The sequence below is a fragment of the Ursus arctos genome, unplaced genomic scaffold, assembly GCF_023065955.2.
Source record: "Ursus arctos isolate Adak ecotype North America unplaced genomic scaffold, UrsArc2.0 scaffold_12, whole genome shotgun sequence".
NCBI classification, from domain to species: domain Eukaryota; kingdom Metazoa; phylum Chordata; class Mammalia; order Carnivora; family Ursidae; genus Ursus; species Ursus arctos.
Genome location: NW_026622786.1, coordinates 37,676,601 through 37,693,979, shown reverse-complemented (window position 1 = coordinate 37,693,979; position 17,379 = coordinate 37,676,601). Strand labels below are relative to the sequence as shown.

General features: G+C 35.8%; 1 pseudogene; it reads right to left on the bottom strand.

The window, feature by feature from the left end:
- Nucleotides 1-16,323, bottom strand: part of LOC113254321 (GTPase NRas-like) — a 118,273-nt pseudogene extending 101,950 nt beyond the window's left edge.
- Nucleotides 16,324-17,379: the final 1,056 nt, after the last annotated feature.

The window sequence follows — 17,379 nt, the reverse complement described above, 5'->3', positions numbered from 1 at the left end:
AAACAAAATGTTTGCTGCATCCTTTATCATGTGCTAGCCGATTTTATGTATTATTTCATTTAATGTACACAAAGTGCTATGAGAATGATATTATTTCTCTCATTTTAGAGGTGAGAGAATTGAGGCCTGGAGACTTAGGGAAATGGAAGGACGAATATATAACTAGAAGTTTTTCCTGACTAAGAATATAATATATAAACAATCTATAAGAAACTGTGGGGGGGGGCACATAATTAAAAACAAAATATATTTGTAAACAAGTGTTCACTCTAAGTCTTTCCCAGGAAAACAAAACAGTTTTCCTCATCTTATGAATATTCCTTCTTCTGTTTTGTCTTTTTTTCTTCCCAAATCTTTATTCACTTCATTAAAGATGTTTTACAGAAGTCTCAAAAATTATCCTCCTTTCAAGGCTGTTCTCAGCCCACTTACCCACTCTCCCAAGAGCAGTCTACAGGTAAAACTTGTTATACATTCAAGGTATATTGCAAAATGGACATTGCCTGCTTTGGAAAATCATTTTAACAAAATATTCAAATAAAAATTTCTTTCACTGATCCTTAGTAAAAGAAGTAATGTAATGTAAATGCACAGACTATTTTGAAGTTTACAGACTACTGCCATGTATTTAGTGTCATTTAATTCTAACAATTCAGGCAGGAAGATGTTATTTCCTTCAGTTGAGGAAACTGAAACACAGAGATGAGGTGACTTGAAAAAGACCTCATGCAGCTAGAAATTTGCAAGTCTCAGCCTTGAAATTAGGTCTTTCAGACTGAAATCACCGCTGATCCCTTCAACTGCACTTTGCCTCACCAATACTATTTATCCATTTATTGATGTGTTCAGAGAATATTTGTTGTGCACATGCTATATGTCAAGATCATAGGGAAATTTGAGACTCAGAGACATGAAAACTCAGTCACTGTTCTCCTAACTTACAATGTAGCTCACGATTTATGTGTTTAGATCAAACTAGATTACAGCACAATGCATGTTCTAGAAGTGTCTCAGATGTGAAAGAATAGAGAAAGGATGAAACTTGCTTATCTGAGACAAGAAAAAACATCCTTAAGACTGAGTCAGATTTTAAAGGATTTAAAGGGTTTATTTGTAGTAAGGATAAGGAAGAATATTTCCTAGTAGAACCAACAGCATATGCAAAGAGTCATCAAAAAATTGATGGGATATCTGAAACTGAATGAAGTTAGAACAGTGGCTTAATACAGGAATGATATAACATGAGTTGTATGAGTTTACATAGAACTAGATTATGTGGTCTCAAATGCCAGCATGAATAGATGAATAGTCTAAATTATATACACATCTTCCTTGGTTAACAGATTATGTTCTGATAAACTGTGGTAAACCTGATAAATCATAAGTCGAAAATACTGTAAGTAGAAAATGCATTTAATACACCTAACCTACTGAACACCATAGCTTAGCCTACCCTATCTTTAATGTGCTCAGAATACTTTCACTAGGGGCACTTGGGCGGCTCAGTTGGTTAAGCATCTGCCTTCGGCTCAGGACATGATCTCAGGGTCCTTGGATCGAGCCCCACATTGGGCTCTCTGCAGAAGTCTGCTTCTCCCTCACTCTCCCACTGTGCTTTCCCTGTCTTTCTCTCTCAAGTAAATAAATAAAATCTTAAAAAAATGTATACTTTCATAGCTTACAGTTGGGCAACATCATCTAACACAAAGCCTATTTTAAAATAAAGTGTAGAATCTCTCATGTAATTTATTGAATACTGTACTGAAAGTGAAAACCAGAATGATTGTATAGGTACAGAATGGTTGTAAGTGTTGGTGTTTTACCCTTTGACCACATGGTTGACCGGGAGCTGGGGCTCCCTACCACTGCCCATCATCACAAGAGGGTATCACACCTCATATCACTAGCCTGGGAAAAGGTCAAAATTAAAAATTTGAAGTGCAGTTTCTACTGAACGCATATCACTTTTGCACCATTGTATAGTTGAAAAATCATAAATTGAACCAATGTAAATCAGAGACCATTTGTAACAGTGTGTAGGGGGGTGTAGGGGTGAGGGAAAAGTCTAACAGTTCTTGAATGCCCGCATCCATTATTTTTGAATAAAGAAACTAGTTTGCTTTTCATGTCAAGCTTTGTGATTGGTACTATTATTCCCATTTGCAGTTGAGGGAATTGAGGCTTAAGTTACAAAACGTGTCCAGGGTTACCCTGCTTACAAATCATATAACTGAGATTAAAGTTGACATATATTTAAATGCATAGCTCATGCTCCTTGTACTTCATTGTTAAAATTCTTACCCTTGCATGTGGGGTCAAGTTCAAAAAAATATTGCTAAAACTGATGTCAAGGAGCTTACACCTATGCTTTCTGCTAGGAGTTTTATGGCTTCAGGTCTTATGTTTAAGTCTTTAATTCATTTATAGTTAATTTTTACGTATGGTGGAAGATAGTGGTCCAGTTTCATTCTTTTTCATGTCGCTGTCCAGTTTTCCCTCCACCGTTTATTGAAGAGGCTTCTTTTTCCCGTTGTATATTCTTGCCTGCTTCCTCATAGATTAAATAACCATATATGCATGAGCTATTTCTGGGCTCTCTGTTCTGTCCATTGATTCACATATTGGTTTTTGTGCCAGAACCATACTGTTTTGATTCCTATAGATTTGTGGTAGAGTTTAAAATCAGACCTCCATTTTTATTCTCCTTTCTCAAGACTGCTTTGGCTATTCAGGGTCTTTTGTGGTTCCATACACATTTTAGGAAGTTTTGTTCTAGTTCTTTGAAAAATACCATAGGTATTTGATAAGGATTTCATTCAATCTGTAGATTGCTTTGGGTAGTATGGACATTTTAACAATATTAATTATTTCCATCCATGAGCATGCTGTATCTTTACATTTATTTGTGTTTTCTTTAGTTTCTTTTATCAGTACTTTATAGTTCTCAGAGTACAGGTCTTTCACCTCCTTGGTTAAATTTATTTGTAGGTGTTTTGTTTTGTTTTAAAGATTTTTATTTTCTTTCTCCAGATGAGAAGGATACATGTTATAAATTTTGCAAAGTTTAGCAATAATCCTTGATTCTTCAAAATGGGAACAGGCCTCTAGACAGTCCTCAAGTTACACAAAAGCCTTGTGAGACTGATTCAACCAGAACTGTTCATTACTCTTTCTCAGGAAAGCACAAGGTCATTCTTTTTCAAGAAGCCTTGTATTCCAGCTCCATAGTTGAGAAACTCCTGCTACAGGACAGACGGAACCAAGTGCATGAGGCTTCATCAATCTATTTACTGCCCTGTGGCTCACAGGGCTCCCAACCTGTAGGAAATTAGCAGATAAAACCAGGATAAGTGACCTGATTCCTGGAGGGAACAAAACAGACCAAGCCCAAACCCCACTAAAAAACAAAACAAAACAAAACAACCCACATAAAAGGTAGTCTGTTAGTGATAAACAGAAAACAGGGACAGGGATAGAAGTTATGTCTGGGGCCAGTGTGGTATTTTGTTCTTTTTGATGCAATTCTGAATAGGATTTTTCCTTAATGTCTCTTTCTGACAGTTCATTATTATTGTATACAAATGCAAGATTTCTGCATATTAATTTTGAATCTTGCAACTTTACTGAATTCCTTTATTAGTTCTCACAGGGTTTTTTTGGTGGAGTTTTTATGTATGGTATTACGTCATCTGCAAATAGTAATAGTTTTACTTTTTCCTTTCCAATTTGGATACCTTTTGTTTCTTTTGCTTTCCTGCTTGCTGTGGCTAGGACTTCTGATACTATGCTGAATATAAGTTGTGAGAGCATCCTTGTTTTGTTCCTGATCTTAGAGGAAAAATTTTCAGCTTTTCATTGCTGAGTAAAATATTAACTGTGGGTTTGTCATATATGACCTTTATTATGTTGAGGTACATTCCCTCTATACCAACTTTGTTGAGAGTTTTTATCATAAATGAGTGTTAAATTTTGCCAGATGCTTTTTTTTTTGCGTCTATTGAAACAATCATGTAATTTGTATCCTTCATTTTGTTAATATGATGAATAATTATTGACTTGCAAATGTTGAAACATCATTATGTTCCTGGAAAAAAATTCACTTGATCATGGTGTATGATCCTTTTAATTTTTTGTTAATTTGGTTTACTAATATATTATTGATTTTTATGTCAGTGTTCATCATGAATATTGGCCTGTAATTTGCTTTTTTTGTGGTGTCTTTGGTTTTGCTATCAAGGTAATGATGGCCTTATAAAATGAGTTTGGAAGCATTTCCTACTCATCAATTTTTTTGGAATAATTTGAGAATAGGTATTAACTCTGGATGTTCGGTAGAATTCACCAGTGAAACTACTTGGTACTGGATTTCTGTTTGTTGAAAGTTTTGGTTTGTTTGGCTTTTTTTCTGTTTTTGTTTTTGTTTTTACTGATTCAGTCTCATTCAATCTCTGATAATAGGTCTATTCAGATTTTCTATTTCTTCATGATTCAGTCTTGAAAGTTTGTGTTTCTAGGAATTATCTATTTCTTCCAGGTTGTCCCATTTGTTGGTGTAATATTATTCAATTAAGTCTCATAATTCTTCGTATCTTTGTGGTATCAGTTGTAACTTCTCTTTCATTTCTGATCTTATTTATTTAGGCTCTCTCTCTCTCTTTCTCTTGTGCATACAGAGAATGCACAAGAGAATGCACTGGCCAACTTTATTTATCTTTTCAAAGAATTTGCTCTTGGTTTCATTAATCTTCTCTATTGTCTTTATTTCATTTATTTCTGTTCTGATCTTTAGTATTTCCTTCCTTCTACTAACTTTAGACTTCATTTTTTTTTTCTTTTCTTTATTTCTAGTTCCTTTAGGTGTAAAGTTAGATTGTTTATTTGGGATTTTTCTTGGTTCTTGAGGTAAGCCTGTGTCATTATGAGCTTCCCTCTTAGAACTGCCTTTGCTGTATCACGTGGATTTTAGAATGTTGTGTTTCCACTTTTATTTGTCTCAAGGTATTTTTTTATTTCCTTTTTGATTTCTTTGTTGACCCATTAGTTGTTTAGTAGCATATTGTTTAATCTTCACGTATTTGTGGGGTTTTTTTTTCCAGTTTTCTTTTATAATTGATTTCTAGTTTCACACCACTGTGGTCAGAAAAGATGCTTGATGATTTCAGTCTTAAATTTATTGAAGTGTTGTTTGTTTGTTTGTTTGTTTGTTTTGTGTGTGTCCTAACCTGTGATCTATCCTGGAGAATGTTCCGTATGCACTTGAGATAATGTGTTTTGAAATGGAATGTTCTCTGTATATCTGTTAAGTCCCTGTGTTCTAATATGTTGTTTAATGTCTCCTGGGGCACCGGGGTGGCTCAGTTGGTTAAGCGTCTGCCTTCAGCTCAGGTCATGATCCTGGGGTCCTGAGATGGAGTCCCACATTGGGCTCCCTGCTCAGGGGGGAGTCTGCTTCTTCCTCTTCCTCTCCCTCTGTGTGTATGCACGCGCGTGCTCTCTCTCTGTCTCTTTTTCCTTCTCTCTCTCTCAAATAAATAAATAAATCTTAAAAAAAAAAAAAAGGCTGATATCTCCTTAGTGACCTCTTTGTCTTGATGATCTATCTATTGATGTAAGTGGAGTATTGCTGTTGGTTCTCTTTAGTGCATTGTTCAGTTCTGTTACTGTATTCTTAAGCTCTGTGAGTTCTGTTTGGTACTTTTTTATACTTTCTGTGTCTGTGGAAGTTCTTGGTGATTCATCCATTTCTTGCCTGAGTTCAGCGAGCATCTTTATGACCATTGCTTTGAACTCTTTACCAGGTAAATCACTTATCTCTGTTTCATGAAGTTTTTCTCCCTGGGGTTTTATTTTGCTCCTTCATTCAGAACATGTTCTTCTGTTTCCTCATTTTGTTTGACTCTCTGTGTTTGTTTCTATTTATGATGCAAAACAGCTATCTCTCCCTGTCTTGCAGGAGTTGGTCTGTAGGAAATGAGCCTTATCATTTAACCTTGCCTTGTATCTTAATTGAGCTGTCTCTCTGATTGTTTCTGACCAATGCGGTCCCCATCTTCAACCATCATATATATCTTTACCTATAGCTTAATATATTTTAATAGTTATTTTATTTACTTATTTATTTATTTATTTATTTATTTATTTATTTATTTGACAGAGCGAGAGAGAACACAAGCAGGGGGAGCAGCAGACTCCCTGCTGAGCAAGGAGCCTGATGTGGGACTCTGATCCTGGGACCCTGGGATCATGACCTGAGCCAGAGACAGATGCTTAACTTAATGAGCCACTCAGGCATCCCTTTAATACTTATTTTAAAGTTCTTGTCTGCTAATCACAAAATCTGAAATTGTTTTTGTGACTTTCTCTATAATATCTTTCTACCCAAGACCATGAACTTTAGAAATGCAGGGACCATGACTGTTGATTCTCTTCTTTATCCAGAGAGAAAAGACCTATTATGTGTTTATTGAGAGAGGGAATGAATAAAAGACCAGACCACCTAAGTACCACAGTTTTTTGAGGCAATGCCATTTAAAAAAAGCTCATGAATACACTTGTAGCAAAATTTTGAACCAAGAACAAAATATAAAGATGGTTCCAATGGCATATATATCTTTCACTACCAGAGCTATAAAATATTGGAGGTCATTTTGTTCAAACTATTTTTTTTAATTTTTCAGTTGATCCTAGTATGGAAAGGGTTTTTGGCTGGAAGTGTCATAGACATAGCAGAGTGAAGCAAGGAAAAGCCTCTTGATTTTTCAATTCTTGTAATTTCCTTAAGCTTGGAAGACAATAATCATTATTTTTATGATTCCCTTTTTCATGATCTTCCATTATATTTTCTAATGGCAATAAATCCCATATGACTGATATATAAATAGACTATTAAGGTTAAGATCATGCAACTGCAAGTGGGCAGTTATTCTTTCTTTGCCTCCCTCCCTCCCTCCCTCCCTCCCTCCCTCCCTCCTTGCCTCCCTCCTTCCATCCATATTTCTCACTCTCTCTCTCAAAACCTAAATCAACTGGTCAAACAATACAAAGCAATATGAATCTGAGTAGAAAGGCATTTAATGTACTTGATCCTGGAAAGTAGCTACTTCCTTTAAATCCATTAAGAATTTAACTTGACTGACAGATTTCAGACTCCCAAATAAAATGCCAAGTAGACGTCAACTCCTTTGAGATATTCTCAGAAATGTCTCTGTAGGCTATATGGAATAAGATAAATTAAAAAATAAAAGTGTGTCAAGTGGAGTCAGATGACATCATTTTTTAAATGTTACTGTAATTCAGGCAAATTTGAACAAAATGTATGGAGTTGGGAAATCCCAACAATGAAAATGACTACATCCATATCCATACATAGTAACAACTCAAGGAAACTAATGCCTCCAACTACTTTTATTTCATAACACAGACTTTCTACGAATCTTAAAAAATAAGAGATCACATTTTGTTTTTGCTTCGTTAGAGTCGGGTATAGTTACTGTTTATAGAATATCAATAATGCAGATTGTAGCTCTGCATAATTAAAGGCACCCTTTATGTTAATAAAATAACAGCAAAAAGAAACTGCACAATCCAAGACATAAATATGTTGATGCATTTGGTCTTATTTCAGGCAAGCTTAATTACAAAGACATGGGTGCCTGCTATACCTATAAAAATATTTTTCTGTCACTTAGAGCTATCAAACCTTACACCCATTTATGATATTAGTGAGAAAGAACAAACATCATCATAATGGCCCACCAGTGGATACTTGCAGCCTTGGCCGTCTAGACTATGAATCTGCAAATAGAAGCGTATGTAAATGGAGAAAGGCTTTCCACACACACACACACACACACACACACACACACACACACAAGGAGACAGTAAATTATTCTCTGAGCCTATTTTAAAATGCCAAGCAACAGAAAAAGCTGAGGAAATATATCTCTACTGTGCAGCATTAGTGTCAGAGGCAGCAATTGTGATAATGCAAAATCCGTAGGACTTGAATCAGAAGACCCAGAGAGTTCTAGCTTCACTTGTTCTTAGCTGCATGCTATTGGGCAAGTCACTTAACCTCTTTGAGCCTTACATTCCTATTTTCTAAAGTTGAGATCAATAATTAATAAGTCACCATTTGGCATTAAGACTATCTGAGAGTTAGAGTTGTTTATATGTATTTTTTTAATGTCTAAGTCTAGCACATACTATGCAGTTAACAAATAGTTATTCCGCCCGCCTTTCCTATCTGACAGAATTGTGTTGATCAAGTAAGATAGTGTCTATAAATGTGCTTTATTTAACTAAGATAAACATCATTATTTTTTATTTGCATGTCCAAAAATATGAGCTCATATTAGCTTCTACTTCAGACTAAATTATTGAATTGTAATTCACCTCAAATTTGGAAGATAATTCAGGAATGAATTGTCAAATAGAGAGCAGGAAAATTCACATATTGTTGGACAAAATTTAATCCTGAGTACCCAATCAGAGAGTGAGCTGATTCTTAGACAATCACAGACAGTTGCAGTAGCTTTTGGGATTCTAATGTTCACTGGAGTCCCAAGAAGGGCAATTCTTATAGACATGCAGAATAAGAAATTGCCTGCCTCTGATTTGAGAGGTACTATTGCAATCCTTGCATTTCCATAAATAGGCAGGTTCCAAGAGAGATCATTTTATTATAATTGGTGTAAGGGTTGCATAAGATCACATGTAAGAAAGCACTTTGTAAGAAATCATTCACTCACCACCTGAGACTGTCATCATCATCATCACCACCATCGTTATCATAAATTGGTCCCATTCCCAACAAATTACTCCTGGCAGAGAAAATAGGCAAATTTTATTCACACTAAAATGTCAGGTACAGGATAGGAATGATCAAGATCACCACATTTTTCCCCTGCTTTGGGAGCATTGGGTAAGAAGTGTGACCTGAAGTCACACTAAATGCCTTTTTACTCAGAAGGGAAAGAAACAATGGTGCCAACTGATAACATCTGTTGATAATGTACCAGACACTAAAACAAACTCATTACATGTATTATATTATTTAAGAAATTAGGTAAGGGATGACTTAATTAGAACATTTATAAAGAATTTATGGAATAATTCTGAGACACTAATACTCTGCTCTTTCTGATGGTGGCCATGGAGACTGGAATTTCTTTAGCCGTCATAATCCTATAAAATAAGTTATCCTGAGAACAAAGGTGACACACTAAGCAGGGTAGAACCAAGAGAGTCACAGAGATGTACTACCACAGCCTTGAGGAGGGTATAAATGAAGTCTGATATACCCTTTTATTTCTAATTTTTAAGTCAATAATATTTGCATTTTCATGATACCTAACTACAAAATATAAATAAATAGCATAATGCTTGCCCACTCTCTTTAAGCCTTAGCCTAAATTTGACCCATTTTAAGGAATGCCGTCTATCAGTTGTGTATACCTGCCATGCTAAAATCCACCCATAATTTTCTGCATAACAATATGCTGAGCCCTTCAAAGAGTGGCACAAGTTATATCTGAGAGAAAGCAACCTAAGTAAGAAATAAGTGCTTGGAAAATTTTCTTCTTTCACTGAACTCAAATCTACTTAGGGTTGATTTTCTGTGTTAACTTGACTCAGTTACAGGGTGCCCAGACATTTGGTCAAACATTTTTGTGGGTGTATCTGTGAAGGTGTTTCTATATCAGATTAACATTTGAAGCCATAGATTGAGTAGGTAGATTGCCCTGCCCAATGTGAGTTAGCCTCATCCAATTAATTGAAGACCTTAATAGAACAAAAAGGCTGAATCAGAGGGAATTCCTCCTGCCTGACTGCACTGAACTGGGACATCAGTCTTTTCCGGCTTTCAGACTTACACTGAAACCACTGCTGTTCTTGGGCCCTGAGCTTACTGGCATTCAGACTGGCACTTACATTATCACCTTTCCTGGTTCTCGAGCCTCGGGCTCAGCCTAGAACTATTCCATCAGCCGTTCTGGGTCTCCAGTTTGCCAACCACAAATCTTGGGACTTCTCAGCCTCCATAATCATTTGGCCAATTTCTTATGATAAATGTCTTTATATATAAGTAAGAGAACCTGGAGAAGGTATCACCCTTGAAAGAAAGGAAGCACACTGGGTGAGATCCACACTCAATATTGACATTTTCTCTCAGGACACTGCGAGGTTTGTGGCTCACGAAGGTATAGAACTCAATGAGAGAGCAGCAATTTTATTGGCTGGGAAATCATATATTTGAATTCACAGCTCCTACCATAGTAGGAAATGGAGAGGGGAACACCTAAGAAAGATGAAGCTTAAAAAAGAGCAGCCACAGATGTGCGTACAAATTCCCCCCGGATCTTGGGATGATACTAAGCATGCATAAATCAAGACTTCAGGTACACTAGCAGAATGCAACACCTGGAAGACTTAAAGAACTGAGGAGAGATTTCAGTAGTTGCCAGTTACCAAACTCTGTTTAGAGTTGAGGTCCTGCCAACTTGGAGGGACTTAGTACACATCTTGTGCTTTCAATTTACACAAAAAGTCCATACCCAAGGACAAAATGAAAACCAAAGTAGACTCATTCTAACAAAGTTTCAAACTAGGCCTCCAGTTGTTAATTTACATGTTAGAACAAAACTTATAACCCTTTATAAAAATTTAGAAAATTGAAAAGATAATGAGCAAAAATATGGTGTAGTTTAGAAAGACATGGAAATTCAACAAAAGAACAAAATGGAAACTCTAAATTTGAAGGAAAAAAAAAGAAACAGTATGTGAAATCAGAAATTTGTTAGATAAGATTAACAGCATACTGTGTAACAGAAGAAAGAATGGGTAGAGTTGAATCACCAGGGGGAAGAAAGATTAAAACAAATGAGCAAAATCTTAATGACTTATGAGACGAAATTGAGCCATCTAATATAATGTAATTAGAATTCTAGAAAAGGAATAGAGATAAAATAGGGCAGAAAGCATAATTTCTTTTATCCACAGATCCAGGAATTTCAGAGAACCCTAGGCAGGACAAATACAAAAACAAAACAAAACAATCAGACAAATAAAACTAGGCATATCAGAGTCAAACTTATGTATGCCAAAGAAAAAGAAAAAAAATTAATTTTTGGAGAGGGGAGGTGGGGACCCGTTACTTACAAGGGAACAACATTAAGAATGACTTCACATCACAAACAGTGGAGGCCAGAGAGGAGGAAGCATCGTATTTTAAGTGCTATAAGGAAAAAAAAAAAAAAGTTAACCTAAGAAAATAGAAAAAGGAAATCACCCTTAAGAGATGAAAGTTAAATAAATTCACTTGCAGAAAATAAAAACCTAGAGAATGTGTTGCCTATGGACTTAAATTATAAGAAATACTAGAGATCCCTCAAGTTAAATGGACATAATAGCAGAAAGAAATATAAATCTCTAAGAAGTAATTTAATGATTAGTATGTGGGTAAAAATAAAAGATTTTTAAAAGACATTTTTTTAAATTAAATTCTTTGGAAGTTAATTTCATAGTTCAAACAAAAAATAGTGACACTTTTTGTAGGACTAATCTTAGATCTAAAGTAAAATTTACTATAACAATAACATAATAGACAGGAGGACATATTAATATAACTGTAATACTCCACAGTTCTTACTTTTACAGGAGGTAGTATAATGTTAATTCATAAGAGAATGTTAAGTCTGTGCATTGTAATATCTAGAGTAATCCAGTAACAAAATGGTGCAAAGAGAAGAAGCTAAAAATCAAGTGGGACAATAAAAGGAAAACTAAAAAAATACCCAATTAACTTAATAGGAGGCAGAAAAGGGGGGACAAAAATCAAAGGGCACAGAGAAAAAAATATAGCAAGACAGTGGATATAAACTCAATAATTATATTAAATGTTTTTAATGAAATGTTAGTTAAATTCATATAGAGATGCCAGTATATCAATGTAAAAAAACAATTCAGTATGCCCAGATAAAGATGACTGATTAAATACAGACGTTTAATTTCTGCTCATCACTTACAATATATAAACACACTAAAGCAAGAGCAAATATTTTTTTTTCCATTTTGCTGAAAATGGTGTTCAGGTGTTAATTGCCCAATCAAAGAGAATATGAGAGGTGACAATAGCATTAAAATGTATATTCCATAAAGTGGGAAAAAAGAAAGTAGAGGTAATGAAATCACCAATAAAATAAGTCAAGAAAATTTCACAGAAGTAAAGGATAAGAGCTTCCAGATTTAAAAAGCCTACCAAAAAACCAAAAGACACAGATGAATTAACCTGGATCATTATGAAATTTCAAAGCACTGAGGACAAATAGCTTTCAAAGAGAGATAAAACAATATAAAAACATGACTTACACAAAATATGGACTTTTTAAGAGTAATATTTTTCACTTAAAAGAGAGTGGAGTAAGGCTGTAAAATTCTGAGAAAAAAACTATTTCCAATCTGGAATTGCATACCAATGTCTTACAATTTTGCTTCTGTATACTATTTCTCAAGAAGCTGGTAAAGAACAGAACCCAATAATTTAAACAACATCATCCAAATACAAGAAAAAGGGTAAAAGTAATCCAAGAAAGAGAATCCATCGTGGGATGATAGGTAAAGTAATCCCCAGCATGATGGTAATGGAAAATCTAATTCAATTGCTGTGTAACACAACAGAAATCTCCAGGAGAGATTTTTTTTTTTTTAAAGAACATATCCAATAAATCCTATTAAAATTCTACTAAATTCTATTAAAAATCCTATTAAAATTCTATTAAAACGTAATAGGACTTCATCTACTAAAAGGAAGTGCGCACAATTTAGGGAAGATTTGGGTTTGAAATACCGGCAGTATATATGATACTAACGCAACGACAACAAAACTAAGTGATGCATCAACAGAAGCAAATGATGGGACAAGAATCCATGCCATATCTGCTTAAATAGCAGCAAGCCACTCTTAATAGGGCTGCTGGTAGGTGAAGGAGAAAATCATGGAGACAGAAGCAGTAGTAGAAGCTCAGATTCCTCACTGCTCATTGCATTCTTGGATGGCACACAGGCATCTAATGGAGTCAGAAATCAAACTGGGAGAGGGACTCCTAAGTTGCGTGATTAAGGAAACATCAACACTCACTGACATTACCAGCGGCAAGGATCCAGCAGTAAGATGATAAGGAAACCAACCCTATTCTATATGCACACTGTTTATGGATAGGGATCACCTACCCCTCTAAAGTGTTGTAGACAGCTTCTGAGACTTTTTTTTTATTTGTTCACTAAAATTATAGCATTTTTATTATCAAGAATTATAAAGAATTTGGAGATCAAGCTGCCTTATTTCTTTTTTTTTTAATGTTTTTTTATTATATTATGTTAGTAACCATACAGTACATCCCTGGTTTCTGATGTAAAGTTCGATGATTCATTAGTTGCGTATAACACCCAGTGCACCATGCAATACGTGCCCTCCTTACTACCCATCACCAGTCTATCCCATTCCCCCACCCCCCTCCCCTCTGAAGCCCTGAGTTTGTTTGTCGGAGTCCATAGTCTCTCATGCTTCATTCCCCCTTCTGATTACCCCCCTTTTCTTTATCCCTTTCTTCCCCTACTGATCTTCCTGGTTCTTATGTTCCATAGATGAGAGAAATCATATGATAATTGTCTTTCTCTGCTTGACTTATTTCACTTAGCATTATCTCCTCCAGTGTCATCCATTTTGCAGCAAATGTTGAGAAATCGTTCTTTCTGATAGCTGAGTAATATTCCATTGTATATATGGACCACAACTTCTTAATCCATTCATCTGTTGAAGGCCATCTCGGTTCCGACTTTCCGGCATTCAAACCTTTGTTTAATTCTCTTCCCTTTGAGTGTAGGCTGGACTTATTGGTTTACTTGTAAAGAACAAAATGCAATAGAATGTCACCTCCTAGATTAGTTTATAAGAAGGCTGTGACTTCAATCTTTGGTTCTCTCTCTCACTCTTTCTTGGATTGCTCACTCTAGAAGAAGCCAGCTGCCATGTCATGGGACAGCCCTGTGGAGAAGCCGAAATGAGTGACTTTGGAAACAGATTTTCTGAATCTTGACAAAGGCCACATAAGTGAATTTAGAAATAAATCCTCCTTTCATCAAGTATTAAAATTACTTGCCTGGTACCTCTCCTTGATTACATCCTCATAAGACACTGAACTGTAACCACCCAGCTTAATAACTCCTGGACATCTGACTCACAGTAACTGTGAGATAATAAATATTTGTTGTTTTAAATTGCTAAGTTCTTCAGTAATTTGTTATGCAACAATAGATAGCTAATATACCTAATGTGACCAGAGAGCTGGGGTCTAAGCCTTGTAGCTGTAGCTTATACAGCCTGGTAAATGAGTGATCTGATTTACCCTCTCAGTTCTCTACCAAAAATGTTTGCCTTAAGCATTCAACTGTGGCCAGTTTTAGAATTTTTTAGGAGGTCAGCTTGCAAGAATTTTTGGACAAACTAACTTTTGATTCTCAGCTTATATATTCTCTCTGATCACAAAAGGGGACTTTATAGATCACATACTAACATATCAGCAACTTGTACAATTTCAGCCCAAAATAGTTGCAATGCTAGTCACAGATATGGCTGCGGTAGACTCTGGAGGATGGATATAGCAGTAAATAGAAGAAGAAAAAATTCAAACAATAACACCTGCAAGCCTTCCACTGTATCAAACTTGGGAACTCTGACCTGACCAAGAGAAGAGGTCCCAGGATTCTTATTAGGGTATCTTAAATAACCATCCTGCTCATTACTATATGTAGAACATGATTGTTCTACTTTTCTACTTGGTAATAATCTGTACCAAATATGAGGCTGGTCAGAGTGTAATATCCTCTTGGGTAGCCAACACTCAAAGTCATTCCATTGTATAAGACAACCCTGGCCAGTCTAAGCCTGTCAACAGTGTCTCCAAGTCCCAGGCCTCACCTAATTGGGCATTTGATTAGCATGACTGACACATTCCAGTCATAGTCAGATCAATCATCCCTCCATGGGAATAAAACAATTCTGTGGTTGTGAAGTATTATAACTTCAATTATCACCACTCCTCTTCAGGAAGATAGCTTATTTGATACCAGAGAACAAGCCTTGGAAAACTCAAGAGTGGCTAGATAACCACTTCTGGGCATCATGTCAGAGTCTCTTTAAGCAGACTACCCAACTACATAGGAAGAACCTGAGAGGAGCACATTATTCCACCCAGAGAATTCCATTTACCATCATGAAGTTCCAGTCACTGGCTGCACCCATGGATCTTATATTCTAGTGCATGACATAAACAATAGGGAGTTAATAAATAAACAAGATCATTTCAAGGAATTGTGAATGATATGAAGAAAAAAATGAATAATATATAGAGTGACTAAAGAGGATGTAGGGGAGATATTAAATAGGGTTGCTGAAACAAGCTCCTCGAAAGGATTACATTTGAGCTCGGGGCTGAATTATAAAGAGCTAGCCATAAAGAGATTCGGGAGGGGCACCTGGGTGGCTCAGTAGGTTAAGCATCTGCCTTTGGCTCAGGTCATGTCACAGAGTCCTGGGATCTAGGCCAGCATCAGGCTCCCTGCTCAGTGGGGAGTCTGCTTCTCCCTCTACCCCTCCCTGCTGCTCATGCTCTCTCTAATGTCTCTCTCTCTCTCTCAAATAAATAAATAAAATCTTAAAAAAAAAGATTTGGAAGAAGAATATTTTACATGGCCAGAAAGGCAAGACAACAGTAAGGAATAAACTTGGTATGTCCCTGATAAAGGAACCTACTGTGCCTGGAAAGTAAGCAGGAGAGTAGTAGGAGGAAGAAAAGATTTCTAAGAGGCAAAGGGCCATGTAGGTCTGTATATGTTTTGGTAAGCATTTTAAATTTTATTTGGCATATGAGCTGAAACCACTGGAAGGGTTTAAGCAGAAAAGTGATAGGATCTGATTCAAGTTTTTGAAAAGATACCTTTCTGCATTGGCTGATAAAATATTATATAGTTTGGAGCAGGAAGTCCAGTAAGTAGATAATTAAAGAAGTTCAAACAACAGAAGATGGTGGTTTGGAATAGATAGGAGCAGTGGAGTAACAATATGTAGACAGGCTCAGGAAATAATTTGGAGGCAAAGCTTTAGAACTTGCTGATGTATTAGAAATGGGGAGGTGGGGAGGGAAAGAGGAAAATCAAACATGACTCCCAAAGATTTGCTTTGAGGAGTAGCACCTAGGTTAATAGAGGAGGTGAAGTAAACTCCACTATTTTAATTTATATAATATTGAGATACCTGTTAGTCATCGTGATAAAGATATTGAGATGGAGGCAGATTGATGAGAGACATGTAGATTAACATCCCTGAACTAATGATAAAAATTTAGAATTATCAACACAAAGATGGTGTTTAAAATTATGGAGCTAGATACGGTCAATTAAGGGAAGATCTTTAGTTATCATCATCAGGATCATTGGATTTTTTAAGGTTGAACAATTCCTGGGTTATTCTCATCTGAATCACTGAGGGGTCAAGTAGTGACATCCTCAGTCAGTTAATATACTTAGGTCACGGTGCCTTTGAGAACCTAAACTATCCAAATTCTTCTAACGAAGTCTAATACTCACTCAGTGATACCCAGTTAGTATAGTTACTTTATGCAAGTCACTAGTGTTCTCTTTAATGCTATAATTTTCAGAAGAGAGGAAAAGAAGTTACTGTGTTAATCTGTATTTGGATCCATATGATGGTGCAGCCAGTTGTACGGAGGTGTTACTAAATGACATTTTAACAGAATGGCTTAGTCCTGTTGATTCATTTTAGAAAATAGATTACCATAAAATATGTGGCAATTTGGAGAATCTCTGTAATGAATACTTTAAATATTTTCTAAATAAGTATTTACATACTCTTTTCCCTTGAAGCTGTTAGTGCCTGTTAATTACTACCTGTCTAAGTGTTCTAGCATAAGCAGCTGTACACCCATTGCTAAGTGCAACTCCTCTGAAATGAAATGTCAGAGGAGTCTTGAGTTCTTCTCACATATTTTTAAAGACTGAAGATCGTTCTGATTTTTCCCATTACATCAAAAGAGGTGTATTTCTTTTTTGCAGAGAAACCATCAAGCATTTTGAGCGAGAAAAAATGATGATGATGATGATGATAGTGACGATGTTGGTGATACTGTTACTGATTACGGTGGTGGTGGTATTCCTCATGGAGATGTTAGTGATCATAACTAATCTTCATTGACATACTGCTCTATCACAAGCATTAGTCTAGGAGCTTGAAATATATTATCACAACTCTGCAAAATGCATATTATTTACTCATTTTGCCAATAAAGAAAATGGAATTGCTTT